This window comes from Penaeus monodon, chromosome 25 (assembly GCF_015228065.2).
Source record: "Penaeus monodon isolate SGIC_2016 chromosome 25, NSTDA_Pmon_1, whole genome shotgun sequence".
Lineage (NCBI taxonomy): Eukaryota > Metazoa > Arthropoda > Malacostraca > Decapoda > Penaeidae > Penaeus > Penaeus monodon.
In genome coordinates, this window is record NC_051410.1 from 37596009 (window position 1) to 37596349 (window position 341).

Sequence of the window (341 nt, forward strand, 5' to 3'; positions counted from 1 at the left end):
AGTGGAAGGCGTGGGAAAGGTAAAAAGGGGATCAGACGCGTTAAAATTAGCACGACGTAAATATTACAAAAGGTGAACTGCTAATAGACCGCCTTTGTCCCTTTTCTACCCCCTCCTCCCCCCCTCTCGCTGTAACCCTCCCCACCCCCGTCTCCTCACTATTCAGTATGCGTAATGAAATTATTTTCATAATGCTCACAGGGATGTTATCATGTTCCCGGGGAAGAATTTTGAAGTTCATTTACGATCTTTTTTTGCATCACCGTAATTTTGTTCCAGTTCTTATTCGTTATAATTACGTTTGGCGTCTTGAATAATTGGCTTGAGGTGGTTACGTAGGG